Source organism: Tympanuchus pallidicinctus, unplaced genomic scaffold (assembly GCF_026119805.1).
Source record: "Tympanuchus pallidicinctus isolate F22 unplaced genomic scaffold, pur_lepc_1.0 scaffold135, whole genome shotgun sequence".
Lineage (NCBI taxonomy): Eukaryota > Metazoa > Chordata > Aves > Galliformes > Phasianidae > Tympanuchus > Tympanuchus pallidicinctus.
In genome coordinates this window covers 58650-74734 of record NW_026294654.1, presented here as the reverse complement: position 1 = coordinate 74734, position 16085 = coordinate 58650, and the positions used below count along the sequence as shown (strand labels likewise).

Genomic DNA, 16085 nt, shown 5'->3' with positions numbered 1-16085 from the left:
CCTGTTTTTCCCCTTAAATATCGCTTATTTTCGAAGAAATCCCTGTTTTTAACCTAAAATATCGCTTATTTTCATAGAAATCCCTGTTTTTATCGTAAGATATCGCTTATTTTCCTAGAAATCCCTGTTTTTAACCTCAAATATCGCTTATTTTCATAGAAATCCCTGTTTTTCCCCTTAAATATCGCTTATTTTCATAGAAATCCCAGTTTTTAACCTTAAATATCGCTTATTTTCATAGAAATCCCTGTTTTTAACCTAAAATATCGCTTATTTAATAGAAATCCCAGTTTTTAACCTCAAATATCGCTTATTTCCATAGAAATCCCTGTTTTTAACCTAAAATATCGCTTATTTTCATAGAAATCCCAGTTTTTAACCTCAAATATCGCTTATTTTCATAGAAATCCCTGTTTTTCCCCTTAAATATCGCTTATTTTCATAGAAATCCCTGTTTTTAACCTCAAATATCGCTTATTTTCATAGAAATCCCTGTTTTTAACCTCAAATATCGCTTATTTTCATAGAAATCCCAGTTTTTCCCCTTAAATATCGCTTATTTTCATAGAAATCCCTGTTTTTAACCTCAAATATCGCTTATTTTCATAGAAATCCCAGTTTTTAACCTAAGATATCGCTTATTTTCATAGAAATCCATGTTTTTAACCTAAAATATCGCTTATTTTCATAGAAATCCCAGTTTTCAACCTAAAATATCGCTTATTTTCATAGAAATCCCTGTTTTTCCCCTTAAATATCGCTTATTTTCATAGAAATCCCTGTTTTTAACCTAAAATATCGCTTATTTTCATTGAAATCCCTGTTTTTAACCTAAAATATCGCTTATTTTCATAGAAATCCCTGTTTTTAACCTCAAATATCGCTTATTTTCCTAGAAATCCCAGTTTTTAACCTAAAATATCGCTTATTTTCGTAGAAATCCCTGTTTTTAACCTAAAATATTGCTTATTTTCATAGAAATCCCAGTTTTTAACCTAAAATATCGCTTATTTTCATAGAAATCCCAGTTTTTAACCTAAAATATCGCTTATTTTCATAGAAATCCCAGTTTTTCCCCTTAAATATCGCTTATTTTCATAGAAATCCCTGTTTTTAACCTCAAATATCGCTTATTTTCATAGAAATCCCTGTTTTTAATCCTAAAATATCGCTTATTTTCCTAGAAATTCCTGTTTTTTAATTTAAATATCACTTATTTTCATAGAAATTCCAGTTTTTCCCTTAAAATATCGCTTATTTTCATAGAAATCCCTATTTTTAACCTCAAATATCGCTTATTTTCATAGAAATCCCTGTTTTTAACCTCAAATATCGCTCATTTCCATAGAAATCCCTGTTTTTAACCTCAAATATCGCTTATTTTCCTATAAATCCCTGTTTTTAACCTCAAATATCGCTTATTTTCATAGAAATCCCTGTTTTTAATCCTAAAATATCGCTTATTTTCCTAGAAATCCCAGTTTTTTAATTTAAATATCGCTTATTTTCATAGAAATCCCTGTTTTTAACCTCAAATATCGCTTATTTTCCTAGAAATCCCTGTTTTTAACCTCAAATATCGCTCATTTCCACAGAAATCCCTGTTTTTAACTTCAAACAACGCTTATTTTCCTAGAAATCCCTGTTTTTTACCTAAAATATCGCTTATTTTCATAGAAATCCCTGTTTTTAACCTTAAATATCGCTTATTTTCATAGAAATCCCAGTTTTTCCCCTAAAATATCGCTTATTTTCATAGAAATCCCTGTTTTTCCCCTTAAATATCGCTTATTTTCATAGAAATCCCTGTTTTTAACCTCAAATATCGCTTATTTTCATAGAAATCCCTGTTTTTAACCTAAAATATCGCTTATTTTCCTAGAAATCCCTGTTTTTAACCTCAAATATCGCTTATTTTCATAGAAATCCCAGTTTTTCCCCATAAATATCGCTTATTTTCATAGAAATCCCTGTTTTTATCCTCAAATATCGCTTATTTTCCTAGAAATCCCTGTTTTTAACCTCAAATATCGCTTATTTTCGAAGAAATCCCTGTTTTTAACCTAAAATATCGCTTATTTTCATAGAAATCCCTGTTTTTAACCTCAAATATCGCTTATTTTCATAGAAATCGCAGTTTTTCACATTAAATATCGCTTATCTTCCTAGAAATCCCTGTTTTTAACCTCAAATATCGCTTATTTTCTAGAAATCCCTGTTTTTAACCTAAAATATCGCTTATTTCCATAGAAATCCCTATTTTTCCCATAAAATATCACTTATTTTCGTAGAAATCCCAGTTTTTCCCCTTAAATATTGCTTATTGTCATAGAAATCCCAGGTTTTAACCTAAGATATCGCTTATTTTTTTAGAAATCCCTGTTTTTCCCCTTAAATATCGCTTATTTTCCTAGAAATCCCCGATTTTCCCCTTAAATATCGCTTATTTTCATAGAAATCCCTGTTTTTAACCTCAAATATCGCTTATTTTCATAGAAATCCCAGTTTTTCCCCCTAAATATCGCTTATTTTCATAGAAATCCCTGTTTTTTACCTAAAATATCGCTTATTTTCATAGAAATCCCTGTTTTTAACCTAAGATATCGCTTATTTTCATAGAAATCCCTGTTTTTATCCTAAGATATCGCTTATTTTCCTAGAAATCCCTGTTTCTAACCTCAAATATCGCTTATTTTCATAGAAATCCCTGTTTTTAACCTAAAATATCGCTTATTTTCATAGAAATCCCAGTTTTTCCCCTAAAATATCGCTTATTTTCATAGATATCCCAGTTTTTAACCTTAAATATCGCTTATTTTCATAGGAATCCCTGTTTTTCCCCTTAAATATCGCTTATTTTCATAGAAATCCCTGTTTTTCCCCTTAAATATCGCTTATTTTCATAGAAATCACTGTTTTTAACCTCAAATATCGCTTATTTTCATAGAAATTCCTGTTTTTCCCCTTAATTATCGCTTATTTTCATAGAAATCCCTGTTTTTCCCCTTAAATATCGCTTATTTTCATAGAAATCCCTGTTTTTAACCTAAAATATCGCATATTTTCATAGAAATCCATGTTTTTAACCTCAAATATCGCTTATTTTCATAGAAATCCCAGATTTCAACCTAAAATATCGCTTATTTTCATAGAAATCCCTGTTTTTCCCCTTAAATATCGCTTATTTTCCTAGAAATCCCTGTTTTTAACCTAAAATATCGCTTATTTTCATAGAAATTCCAGTTTTTCCCTTAAAATATCGCTTATTTTCATAGAAATCCCTATTTTTAACCTCAAATATCGCTTATTTTCATAGAAATCCCTATTTTTCCCCTTAAATATTGCTTATTTTCATAGAAATCCCTGTTTTTCCCCTTAAATATCGCTTATTTTCATAGAAATCCCTGTTTTTAACCTCAAATATCGCTCATTTCCACAGAAATCCCTGTTTTTAACCTTAAATATCGCTTATTTTCCTAGAAATCCCTGTTTTTTACCTAAAATATCGCTTATTTTCATAGAAATCCCTGTTTTTCCCCTTAAATATCGCTTATTTTCATAGAAATCCCTGTTTTTAACCTAAAATATCGCTTATTTTCATAGAAATCCCTGTTTTTAACCTAAAATATCGCTTATTTTCCTAGAAATCCCTGTTTTTAACCTCAAATATCGCTTATTTTCATAGAAATCCCTGTTTTTAACCTCAAATATCGCTTATTTCCATAGAAATCCCTGTTTTTAACCTAAAATATCGCTTATTTCCATAGAAATCCCAGTTTTTCCCTCAAATATCGCTTATTTTCATAGAAATCCCTGTTTTTCCCCTTAAATATCGCTTATTTTCATAGAAATCCCAGTTTTTAACCTCAAATATCGCTTATTTTCATAGAAATCCCTGTTTTTAACCTAAAATATCGGTTATTTTCATAGAAATCCCTGTTTTTAACCTCAAATATCGCTTATTTTCATAGAAATCCCAGTTTTTCCCCATAAATATCGCTTATTTTCATAGAAATCCCTGTTTTTAACCTAAAATATCGCTTATTTTCCTAGAAATCCCTGTTTTTAACCTCAAATATCGCTTATTTTCATAGAAATCCCTGTTTTTAACCTCAAATATCGCTTATTTTCGAAGAAATCCCAGTTTTTAACCTCAAATATCGCTTATTTTCCTAGAAATCCCTGTTTTTAACCTCAAATATCGCTTATTTTCCTAGAAATCCCTGTTTTTCCCCTTAAATATCGCTTATTTTCATAGAAATCCCTGTTTTTAACCTAAAATATCGCTTATTTTCCTAGAAATCCCTGTTTTTAACCTAAGATATCGCTTATTTTCATAGAAATCCCTGATTTTATCGTAAGATATCGCTTATTTTCCTAGAAATCCCTGTTTTTAACCTCAAATATCGCTTATTTTCCTAGAAATCCCTGTTTTTAACCTAAAATATCGCTTATTTTCATAGAAATCCCAGTTTTTCCCCTAAAATATTGCTTATTTTCATAGAAATCCCTGTTTTTCCCCTTAAATATCGCTTATTTTCATAGAAATCCCTGTTTTTCCCCTTAAATATCGCTTATTTTCATAGAAATCCCTGTTTTTCCCCTTAAATATCGCTTATTTTCATCGAAATCCCTGTTTTTAACCTCAAATATCGCTTATTTTCCTAGAAATCCCTGTTTTTCCCCTTAAATATCGCTTATTTTCATAGAAATCCCTGTTTTTCCCCTTAAATATTGCTTATTTTCATAGAAATCCCTGTTTTTAACCTAAAATATCGCTTATTTTCATAGAAATCCCAGTTTTTCCCATTAAATATTGCTTATTTAATAGAAATCCCAGTTTTTAACCTAAAATATCGCTTATTTTCATAGAAATCCCTGTTTTTTACCTAAAATATCGCTTATTTTCATAGAAATCCCTGTTTTTAACCTAAAATATCGCTTATTTTCATAGAAATCCCAGTTTTTCCCCTAAAATATCGCTTATTTTCATAGATATCCCTGTTTTTAACCTCAAATATCGCTTATTTTCATAGAAATCCCTGTTTTTCCCCTTAAATATCGCTTATTTTCATAGAAATCCCTGTTTTTCCCCTTAAATATCGCTTATTTTCCTAGCAATCCCTGTTTTTCCCCTCAAATATCGCTTATTTTCCTAGAAATCCCTGTTTTTAACCTCAAATATCGCTTATTTCCATAGAAATCCCTGTTTTTCCCCTTAAATATCGCTTATTTTCATAGAAATCCCTGTTTTTAACCTCAAATATCGCTTATTTTCATAGAAATCCCAGTTTTTCCCCTTAAATATCGCTTATTTTCATAGAAATCCCAGTTTTCAACCTAAAATATCGCTTATTTTCATAGAAATCCCTGTTTTTCCCCTTAAATATCGCTTATTTTCATAGAAATCCCTGTTTTTAACCTAAGATATCGCTTATTTTCATAGAAATCCCTGTTTTTAACCTCAAATATCGCTTATTTCCATAGAAATCCCTGTTTTTAACCTAAAATATCGCTTATTTTCATAGAAATCCCAGTTTTTAACCTCAAATATCGCTTATTTTCATAGAAATCCCTGTTTTTCCCCTTAAATATCGCTTATTTTCATAGAAATCCCTGTTTTTAACCTCAAATATCGCTTATTTTCATAGAAATCCCTGTTTTTAACCTCAAATATCGCTTATTTTCATAGAAATCCCAGTTTTTCCCCTTAAATATCGCTTATTTTCATAGAAATCCCTGTTTTTAACCTCAAATATCGCTTATTTTCATAGAAATCCCAGTTTTTAACCTAAGATATCGCTTATTTTCATAGAAATCCATGTTTTTAACCTAAAATATCGCTTATTTTCATAGAAATCCCAGTTTTCAACCTAAAATATCGCTTATTTTCATAGAAATCCCTGTTTTTCCCCTTAAATATCGCTTATTTTCATAGAAATCCCTGTTTTTAACCTAAAATATCGCTTATTTTCATTGAAATCCCTGTTTTTAACCTAAAATATCGCTTATTTTCATAGAAATCCCTGTTTTTAACCTCAAATATCGCTTATTTTCCTAGAAATCCCAGTTTTTAACCTAAAATATCGCTTATTTTCGTAGAAATCCCTGTTTTTAACCTAAAATATTGCTTATTTTCATAGAAATCCCAGTTTTTAACCTAAAATATCGCTTATTTTCATAGAAATCCCAGTTTTTAACCTAAAATATCGCTTATTTTCATAGAAATCCCAGTTTTTCCCCTAAAATATCGCTTATTTTCATAGATATCCCAGTTTTTAACCTCAAATATCGCTTATTTTCGTAGAAATCCCAGTTTTTCCCCTTAAATATTGCTTATTGTCATAGAAATCCCTGTTTTTAACCTAAAATATCACTTATTTTCATAGAAATCCCTGATTTTCCCCTTAAATATCGCTTATTTTCCTAGAAATCCCTGTTTTTAACCTCAAATATCGCTTATTTTCATAGAAATCCCTGATTTTCCCCTTAAATATCGCTTATTTTCCTAGAAATCCCCGTTTTTAACCTCAAATATCGCTTATTTTCATAGAAATCCCTGTTTTTCCCCTTAAATATCGCTTATTTTCATAGAAATCCCTGTTTTTCCCCTTAAATATCGCTTATTTTCATAGAAATCCCAGTTTTTCCCCTTAAATATCGCTTATTTTCATAGAAATCCCTGTTTTTAACCTCAAATATCGCTTATTTTCATAGAAATCCCTGTTTTTAATCCTAAAATATCGCTTATTTTCCTAGAAATTCCTGTTTTTTAATTTAAATATCACTTATTTTCATAGAAATTCCAGTTTTTCCCTTAAAATATCGCTTATTTTCATAGAAATCCCTATTTTTAACCTCAAATATCGCTTATTTTCATAGAAATCCCTGTTTTTAACCTCAAATATCGCTCATTTCCATAGAAATCCCTGTTTTTAACCTCAAATATCGCTTATTTTCCTATAAATCCCTGTTTTTAACCTCAAATATCGCTTATTTTCATAGAAATCCCTGTTTTTAATCCTAAAATATCGCTTATTTTCCTAGAAATCCCAGTTTTTTAATTTAAATATCGCTTATTTTCATAGAAATCCCTGTTTCTAACCTCAAATATCGCTTATTTTCCTAGAAATCCCTGTTTTTAACCTCAAATATCGCTCATTTCCACAGAAATCCCTGTTTTTAACTTCAAACAACGCTTATTTTCCTAGAAATCCCTGTTTTTTACCTAAAATATCGCTTATTTTCATAGAAATCCCTGTTTTTAACCTAAAATATCGCTTATTTTCATAGAAATCCCAGTTTTTCCCCTAAAATATCGCTTATTTTCATAGAAATCCCTGTTTTTCCCCTTAAATATCGCTTATTTTCCTAGAAATCCCTGTTTTTAACCTCAAATATCGCTTATTTTCATAGAAATCCCTGTTTTTAACCTCAAATATCGCTTATTTTCATAGAAATCCCTGTTTTTATCCTCAAATATCACTTATTTTCATAGAAATCCCAGTTTTTAACCTAAAATATCGCTTATTTTCATAGAAATCCCTGTTTTTAACCTCAAATATCGCTTATTTTCATAGAAATCCCAGTTTTTCCCCATAAATATCGCTTATTTTCATAGAAATCCCTGTTTTTATCCTCAAATATCGCTTATTTTCCTAGAAATCCCTGTTTTTAACCTCAAATATCGCTTATTTTCGAAGAAATCCCTGTTTTTAACCTAAAATATCGCTTATTTTCATAGAAATCCCTGTTTTTAACCTCAAATATCGCTTATTTTCATAGAAATCGCAGTTTTTCCCATTAAATATCGCTTATTTTCCTAGAAATCCCTGTTTTTAACCTCAAATATCGCTTATTTTCCTAGAAATCCCTGTTTTTAACCTAAAATATCGCTTATTTCCATAGAAATCCCTATTTTTCCCATAAAATATCACTTATTTTCGTAGAAATCCCAGTTTTTCCCCTTAAATATTGCTTATTGTCATAGAAATCCCAGTTTTTAACCTAAGATATCGCTTATTTTTTTAGAAATCCCTGTTTTTCCCCTTAAATATCGCTTATTTTCCTAGAAATCCCCGATTTTCCCCTTAAATATCGATTATTTTCATAGAAATCCCTGTTTTTAACCTCAAATATCGCTTATTTTCATAGAAATCCCAGTTTTTCCCCCTAAATATCGCTTATTTTCATAGAAATCCCTGTTTTTTACCTAAAATATCGCTTATTTTCATAGAAATCCCTGTTTTTAACCTAAGATATCGCTTATTTTCATAGAAATCCCTGTTTTTATCCTAAGATATCGCTTATTTTCCTAGAAATCCCTGTTTCTAACCTCAAATATCGCTTATTTTCATAGAAATCCCTGTTTTTAACCTCAAATATCGCTTATTTTCATAGAAATCCCTGTTTTTAACCTAAAATATCGCTTATTTTCATTGAAATCCCTGTTTTTAACCTTAAATATCGCTTATTTTCATAGGAATCCCTGTTTTTCCCCTTAAATATCGCTTATTTTCATAGAAATCCCTGTTTTTCCCCTTAAATATCGCTTATTTTCATCGAAATCACTGTTTTTAACCTCAAATATCGCTTATTTTCATAGAAATTCCTGTTTTTCCCCTTAATTATCGCTTATTTTCATAGAAATCCCTGTTTTTCCCCTTAAATATCGCTTATTTTCATAGAAATCCCTGTTTTTAACCTAAAATATCGCATATTTTCATAGAAATCCATGTTTTTAACCTCAAATATCGCTTATTTTCATAGAAATCCCAGATTTCAACCTAAAATATCGCTTATTTTCATAGAAATCCCTGTTTTTCCCCTTAAATATCGCTTATTTTCCTAGAAATCCCTGTTTTTAACCTAAAATATCGCTTATTTTCATAGAAATTCCAGTTTTTCCCTTAAAATATCGCTTATTTTCATAGAAATCCCTATTTTTAACCTCAAATATCGCTTATTTTCATAGAAATCCCTATTTTTCCCCTTAAATATTGCTTATTTTCATAGAAATCCCTGTTTTTCCCCTTAAATATCGCTTATTTTCATAGAAATCCCTGTTTTTAACCTCAAATATCGCTCATTTCCACAGAAATCCCTGTTTTTAACCTTAAATATCGCTTATTTTCCTAGAAATCCCTGTTTTTTACCTAAAATATCGCTTATTTTCATAGAAATCCCTGTTTTTCCCCTTAAATATCGCTTATTTTCATAGAAATCCCTGTTTTTCCCCTTAAATATTGCTTATTTTCATAGAAATCCCTGTTTTTAACCTAAAATATCGCTTATTTTCATAGAAATCCCTGTTTTTAACCTCAAATATCGCTTATTTTCATAGAAATCCCTGTTTTTAACCTCAAATATCGCTTATTTTCATAGAAATCCCTGTTTTTAACCTAAAATATCGCTTATTTTCATAGAAATCCCAGTTTTCAACCTAAAATATCGCTTATTTTCATAGAAATCCCTGTTTTTCCCCTTAAATATCGCTTATTTTCATAGAAATCCCTGTTTTTAACCTCAAATATCGCTTATTTTCATAGAAATCCCTGTTTTTAACCTAAAATATCGCTTATTTTCATAGAAATCCCTGTTTTTAACCTCAAATATCGCTTATTTTCATAGAAATCCCTGTTTTTAACCTCAAATATCGCTTATTTTCATAGAAATCCCTGTTTTTATCCTCAAATATCGCTTATTTTCATAGAAATCCCTGTTTTTAACCTCAAATATCGCTTATTTTCATAGAAATCCCTGTTTTTAACCTCAAATATCGCTTATTATCATAGAAATCCCAGTTTTTCCCCATAAATATCGCTTATTTTCATAGAAATCCCTGTTTTTAACCTCAAATATCGCTTATTTTCCTAGAAATCCCTGTTTTTAACCTCAAATATCGCTTATTTTCATAGAAATCCCTGTTTTTAACCTAAAATATCGCTTATTTTCATAGAAATCCCTGTTTTTAACCTCAAATATCGCTTATTTTCATAGAAATCGCAGTTTTTATTAAATATCGCTTATTTTCCTAGAAATCCCTGTTTTTAACCTCAAATATCGCTTATTTTCCTAGAAATCCCTGTTTTTAACCTAAAATATCGCTTATTTTCATAGAAATCCCAGTTTTTCCCATAAAATATCGCTTATTTTCATAGAAATCCCAGTTTTTCCCCTTAAATATCGCTTATTTTCATAGAAATCCCTGTTTTTAACCTAAAATATCGCTTATTTTCATAGAAATCCCTGTTTTTCCCCTTAAATATCGCTTATTTTCATAGAAATCCCTGTTTTTAACCTCAAATATCGCTTATTTTCATAGAAATCCCTGTTTTTCCCCTTAAATATCGCTTATTTTCATAGAAATCCCTGTTTTTCCCCTTAAATATCGCTTATTTTCATAGAAATCCCTGTTTTTAACCTAAATATCGCTTATTTTCATAGAAATCCCTGTTTTTAACCTAAATATCGCTTATTTTCATAGAAATCCCTGTTTTTCCCCTTAAATATCGCTTATTTTCATAGAAATCCCTGTTTTTAACCTAAAATATCGCTTATTTTCATAGAAATCCCTGTTTTTAACCTAAAATATCGCTTATTTTCATAGAAATCCCAGTTTTTAACCTAAATATCGCTTATTTTCATAGAAATCCCTGTTTTTCCCCTTAAATATCGCTTATTTTCATAGAAATCCCTGTTTTTCCCCTTAAATATCGCTTATTTTCATAGAAATCCCTGTTTTTAACCTCAAATATCGCTTATTTTCATAGAAATCCCTGTTTTTAACCTCAAATATCGCTTATTTTCATAGAAATCCCTGTTTTTCCCCTTAAATATCGCTTATTTTCATAGAAATCCCTGTTTTTCCCCTTAAATATCGCTTATTTTCATAGAAATCCCTGTTTTTAACCTCAAATATCGCTTATTTTCATAGAAATCCCTGTTTTTAACCTAAAATATCGCTTATTTTCATAGAAATCCCTGTTTTTAACCTCAAATATCGCTTATTTTCATAGAAATCCCTGTTTTTAACCTAAATATCGCTTATTTTCATAGAAATCCCTGTTTTTAACCTAAATATCGCTTATTTTCATAGAAATCCCTGTTTTTAACCTAAAATATCGCTTATTTTCATAGAAATCCCTGTTTTTCCCCTTAAAATATCGCTTATTTTCATAGAAATCCCTGTTTTTAACCTCAAATATCGCTTATTTTCATAGAAATCCCTGTTTTTCCCCTTAAATATCGCTTATTTTCATAGAAATCCCTGTTTTTCCCCTTAAATATCGCTTATTTTCATAGAAATCCCTGTTTTTAACCTCAAATATCGCTTATTTTCATAGAAATCCCTGTTTTTAACCTTAAATATCGCTTATTTTCATAGAAATCCCTGTTTTTAACCTAAAATATCGCTTATTTTCATAGAAATCCCTGTTTTTCCCCTAAATATCGCTTATTTTCATAGAAATCCCTGTTTTTAACCTAAAATATCGCTTATTTTCATAGAAATCCCTGTTTTTAACCTAAAATATCGCTTATTTTCATAGAAATCCCTGTTTTTAACCTCAAATATCGCTTATTTTCATAGAAATCCCTGTTTTTAACCTCAAATATCGCTTATTTTCATAGAAATCCCTGTTTTTCCCTCAAATATCGCTTATTTTCATAGAAATCCCTGTTTTTCCCCTTAAATATCGCTTATTTTCATAGAAATCCCTGTTTTTAACCTCAAATATCGCTTATTTTCATAGAAATCCCAGTTTTTAACCTAAAATATCGCTTATTTTCATAGAAATCCCTGTTTTTAACCTCAAATATCGCTTATTTTCATAGAAATCCCAGTTTTTCCCCATAAATATCGCTTATTTTCATAGAAATCCCTGTTTTTAACCTAAAATATCGCTTATTTTCATAGAAATCCCTGTTTTTAACCTCAAATATCGCTTATTTTCATAGAAATCCCTGTTTTTAACCTCAAATATCGCTTATTTTCATAGAAATCCCTGTTTTTAACCTCAAATATCGCTTATTTTCCTAGAAATCCCTGTTTTTAACCTCAAATATCGCTTATTTTCCTAGAAATCCCTGTTTTTCCCCCTAAATATCGCTTATTTTCATAGAAATCCCTGTTTTTCCCCTTAAATATCGCTTATTTTCATAGAAATCCCTGTTTTTAACCTAAATATCGCTTATTTTCATAGAAATCCCTGTTTTTAACCTTAAATATCGCTTATTTTCATAGAAATCCCTGTTTTTAACCTCAAATATCGCTTATTTTCATAGAAATCCCTGTTTTTAACCTAAAATATCGCTTATTTTCATAGAAATCCCAGTTTTTAACCTAAAATATCGCTTATTTTCATAGAAATCCCTGTTTTTCCCCTTAAATATCGCTTATTTTCATAGAAATCCCTGTTTTTCCCCTTAAATATCGCTTATTTTCATAGAAATCCCTGTTTTTAACCTCAAATATCGCTTATTTTCATAGAAATCCCTGTTTTTCCCCTTAAATATCGCTTATTTTCATAGAAATCCCTGTTTTTAACCTCAAATATCGCTTATTTTCATAGAAATCCCTGTTTTTAACCTAAAATATCGCTTATTTTCATAGAAATCCCTGTTTTTAACTTAAATATCGCTTATTTTCATAGAAATCCCTGTTTTTAACCTAAAATATCGCTTATTTTCATAGAAATCCCAGTTTTTAACCTAAAATATCGCTTATTTTCATAGAAATCCCAGTTTTCAACCTAAAATATCGCTTATTTTCATAGAAATCCCTGTTTTTCCCCTTAAATATCGCTTATTTTCATAGAAATCCCTGTTTTTAACCTAAAATATCGCTTATTTTCATAGAAATCCCAGTTTTTAACCTAAAATATCGCTTATTTTCATAGAAATCCCTGTTTTTAACCTCAAATATCGCTTATTTTCATAGAAATCCCAGTTTTTCCCCTCAAATATCGCTTATTTTCATAGAAATCCCTGTTTTTAACCTCAAATATCGCTTATTTTCATAGAAATCCCAGTTTTTAACCTCAAATATCGCTTATTTTCATAGAAATCCCTGTTTTTAACCTCAAATATCGCTTATTTTCATAGAAATCCCAGTTTTTAACCTCAAATATCGCTTATTTCCATGGAAATCCCTGTTTTTAACCTAAAATATCGCTTATTTTCATAGAAATCCCTGTTTTTAACCTAAATATCGCTTATTTTCATAGAAATCCCTGTTTTTAACCTCAAATATCGCTTATTTTCATAGAAATCCCTGTTTTTCCCCTTAAATATCGCTTATTTTCATAGAAATCCCTGTTTTTAACCTCAAATATCGCTTATTTTCATAGAAATCCCTGTTTTTCCCCTTAAATATCGCTTATTTTCATAGAAATCCCTGTTTTTAACCTCAAATATCGCTTATTTTCATAGAAATCCCTGTTTTTCCCCTCAAATATCGCTTATTTTCATAGAAATCCCTGTTTTTCCCCTTAAATATCGCTTATTTTCATAGAAATCCCTGTTTTTAACCTCAAATATCGCTTATTTTCATAGAAATCCCTGTTTTTCCCCTTAAATATCGCTTATTTTCATAGAAATCCCTGTTTTTAACCTCAAATATCGCTTATTTTCATAGAAATCCCAGTTTTTAACCTCAAATATCGCTTATTTTCATAGAAATCCCTGTTTTTAACCTAAAATATCGCTTATTTTCATAGAAATCCCTGTTTTTAACCTCAAAATATCGCTTATTTTCATAGAAATCCCTGTTTTTAACCTCAAATATCGCTTATTTTCATAGAAATCCCTGTTTTTCCCCTAAATATCGCTTATTTTCATAGAAATCCCTGTTTTTAACCTAAAATATCGCTTATTTTCATAGAAATCCCTGTTTTTAACCTCAAATATCGCTTATTTTCATAGAAATCCCTGTTTTTCCCCTTAAATATCGCTTATTTTCATAGAAATCCCTGTTTTTCCCCTTAAATATCGCTTATTTTCATAGAAATCCCTGTTTTTAACCTCAAATATCGCTTATTTTCATAGAAATCCCTGTTTTTAACCTCAAATATCGCTTATTTTCATAGAAATCCCTGTTTTTAACCTAAAATATCGCTTATTTTCATAGAAATCCCTGTTTTTAACCTAAATATCGCTTATTTTCATAGAAATCCCTGTTTTTAACCTCAAATATCGCTTATTTTCATAGAAATCCCTGTTTTTAACCTCAAATATCGCTTATTTTCATAGAAATCCCTGTTTTTCCCCTTAAATATCGCTTATTTTCATAGAAATCCCTGTTTTTCCCCTTAAATATCGCTTATTTTCATAGAAATCCCTGTTTTTCCCCTTAAATATCGCTTATTTTCATAGAAATCCCTGTTTTTAACCTCAAATATCGCTTATTTTCATAGAAATCCCTGTTTTTCCCCTTAAATATCGCTTATTTTCATAGAAATCCCTGTTTTTAACCTCAAATATCGCTTATTTTCATAGAAATCCCTGTTTTTAACCTAAAATATCGCTTATTTTCATAGAAATCCCTGTTTTTAACCTCAAATATCGCTTATTTTCATAGAAATCCCTGTTTTTCCCTAAATATCGCTTATTTTCATAGAAATCCCTGTTTTTCCCCTTAAATATCGCTTATTTTCATAGAAATCCCTGTTTTTAACCTAAAATATCGCTTATTATCATAGAAATCCCAGTTTTCAACCTAAAATATCGCTTATTTTCATAGAAATCCCTGTTTTTCCCCTTAAATATCGCTTATTTTCATAGAAATCCCTGTTTTTAACCTAAAATATCGCTTATTTTCATTGAAATCCCTGTTTTTCCCCTAAAATATCGCTTATTTTCATAGAAATCCCTGTTTTTAACCTCAAATATCGCTTATTTTCATAGAAATCCCTGTTTTTCCCCTTAAATATCGCTTATTTTCATAGAAATCCCTGTTTTTCCCCTTAAATATCGCTTATTTTCATAGAAATCCCTGTTTTTAACCTCAAATATCGCTTATTTTCATAGAAATCCCTGTTTTTAACCTCAAATATCGCTTATTTTCATAGAAATCCCTGTTTTTAACCTAAAATATCGCTTATTTTCATAGAAATCCCTGTTTTTAACCTCAAATATCGCTTATTTTCATAGAAATCCCTGTTTTTAACCTCAAATATCGCTTATTTTCATAGAAATCCCTGTTTTTAACCTCAAATATCGCTTATTTTCATAGAAATCCCTGTTTTTAACCTAAATATCGCTTATTTTCATAGAAATCCCTGTTTTTAACCTCAAATATCGCTTATTTTCATAGAAATCCCTGTTTTTAACCTAAAATATCGCTTATTTTCATAGAAATCCCTGTTTTTAACCCCTTAAATATCGCTTATTTTCATAGAAATCCCTGTTTTTAACCTCAAATATCGCTTATTTTCATAGAAATCCCTGTTTTTCCCCTTAAATATCGCTTATTTTCATAGAAATCCCTGTTTTTAACCTCAAATATCGCTTATTTTCATAGAAATCCCTGTTTTTAACCTCAAATATCGCTTATTTTCATAGAAATCCCTGTTTTTAACCTAAATATCGCTTATTTTCATAGAAATCCCTGTTTTTAACCTCAAATATCGCTTATTTTCATAGAAATCCCTGTTTTTAACCTCAAATATCGCTTATTTTCATAGAAATCCCTGTTTTTAACCTAAAATATCGCTTATTTTCATAGAAATCCCTGTTTTTAACCTCAAATATCGCTTATTTTCATAGAAATCCCTGTTTTTAACCTCAAATATCGCTTATTTTCATAGAAATCCCTGTTTTTAACCTCAAATATCGCTTATTTTCATAGAAATCCCTGTTTTTAACCTCAAATATCGCTTATTTTCATAGAAATCCCTGTTTTTAACCTCAAATATCGCTTATTTTCATAGAAATCCCTGTTTTTAACCTAAAATATCGCTTATTTTCATAGAAATCCCTGTTTTTAACCTCAAATATCGCTTATTTTCATAGAAATCCCTGTTTTTAACCTCAAATATCGCTTATTTTCATAGAAATCCCTGTTTTTAACCTCAAATATCGCTTAT

At 29.6% G+C, this 16085-nt stretch overlaps 1 long non-coding RNA gene across 17 annotated transcripts in view; it reads right to left on the bottom strand.

The window, feature by feature from the left end:
- Nucleotides 1-108: 108 nt before the first annotated feature.
- LOC128076270 (uncharacterized) overlaps nt 109-16085 on the bottom strand; it is a 56202-nt gene continuing 40225 nt past the window's right edge. Inside the window, exons 4-7 of one of the 17 annotated variants that reach the window (XR_008204336.1) lie at nt 11322-11403; nt 6530-6570; nt 5956-5996; nt 858-872 (exon numbers count right to left, since the gene is read on the bottom strand). This is a non-coding gene — a long non-coding RNA (uncharacterized LOC128076270). Of the gene's footprint in view, nt 259-794; nt 873-1251; nt 1325-1653; nt 1736-2713; nt 2924-3194; nt 3211-5351; nt 5464-5955; nt 6038-6330; nt 6448-6499; nt 6571-6840; nt 6900-7463; nt 7557-8343; nt 8500-8849; nt 8869-11081; nt 11404-16085 lie in introns of those variants that run through there. The other 16 variants (XR_008204323.1, XR_008204327.1, XR_008204331.1 and 13 more) reach the window with 16 other exon arrangements.